The 1332-nt window shown below is 34.5% G+C and overlaps 1 protein-coding gene across 1 annotated transcript in view; it reads right to left on the bottom strand.

Moving 5' to 3' along the window:
* Positions 1–1332, bottom strand: part of DCK (deoxycytidine kinase) — a 112357-nt gene that overhangs the window by 89337 nt on the left and 21688 nt on the right. The gene's annotated exons all lie outside the window — the stretch shown is intronic.

Here is a 1332-nt window from a genome sequence, read left to right as displayed (position 1 = left end):
GATGAGATCTACATCTTACAACTTTAAATATCTTCCATATTGAACTTATTAGATAAGATAAATTTAATTTCACAAGCAGTTTATTATTAAAATATCTAAAAATTGGTGGTATAAAGAAGAGGGGAAGAAAAGGGGACAAAACAGAGGAGAAGGGGGTGAGAAAGAACATTTGTTATTATAATTATCCCTATCTTACAGATAAAGGAACTTAAGGATAAAAAAGATCCTTATTTTAGCTCAGGCCATAAAACTAGAATTTAGTCAGGATTAGAATCTAAAAGTCTAAAGTCCTCTAAAGCTCTTAACTGTTTCTTAATGTAACTTTATATAACCTTTTCTGTTGGAAAACTGTTTTCTTACAAGTTAGTACACTTTTTTAGACAAAACAAATATTAGTGTATAGTCTTTGTCTTAATCTACCTTTTCAACCAGACTTTCATGTTTGTCTTTAAAATCTTCATTAACATCCAGTGTTAAGATAGGCACTTCTTGTAAATAATCAAAGTTGGTTCTGTTTAAAAAGCAAGAGATGAATAAAATAGTCACAAAATCAAGAAATAAAAGGGAAACATTAAAAATTCTTTCCTCTATCACTGGAAAATTAAAATGTTGTCAATCATTTTACAGTAAAGTTACCCTGCAAGTACTTTATCTGGCAGCCCCTTCTGTCTCATCTAGATTTACTATATGTGGCTAAAAATCTCAGGTACAAAATATATATAACTAGGCTTTGTAACATACGATTCTTCTCAAAAAAACATGAAACATACAATGAATTAGGAATAATTGCTACTTGCATTTTAAGGATGAGAAAACTGAAGCTCAGAGACATCATTCTGAGGCTCAGAGGCTGTCCAAGGTGAGACTGGACTTCAGCCAAGATCTGACTAATGACAAAGTCTGTGCTCTCAACAACTAAGCTATACCATCTCCCAAGTCATGACCTAAGAAACAAATCTGAAATCCATTTTCTTAAAATTCTTTCTGAAACAGAGTACCTAAATAACGTACACAGATATATTTCTTAGTTTATCACTTACCCACATCCAATTCCGGAAAATACCAATAAATAAAATGACTGGAAATAAGAAATATTTTAGGCCGGGTGCGGTGGCTCATGTCTGTAATCCTAGCACTCTGGGAGACCGAGTCGGGCGGATTGTTTGAGCTAAGGAGTTCAAGACCAGCCTGAGCAAGAGCGAGACCCTGTCGCTACTAAAAATAGAAAGAAATTATCTGGACAACTAAAAGTATATAGAAAAAATTAGCCGGGCATGGTGGCGCATGCCTGTAGTTCCAGCTACTTGGGAGGCTGAGGCAGGAGGATTGCTT

Source organism: Propithecus coquereli, unplaced genomic scaffold, assembly GCF_000956105.1.
Source record: "Propithecus coquereli isolate 6110/MARCELLA unplaced genomic scaffold, Pcoq_1.0 Scaffold64, whole genome shotgun sequence".
In the NCBI taxonomy this organism is placed as follows: Eukaryota; Metazoa; Chordata; class Mammalia; order Primates; family Indriidae; genus Propithecus; species Propithecus coquereli.
This window is presented reverse-complemented; position numbering and strand designations above follow the sequence as displayed.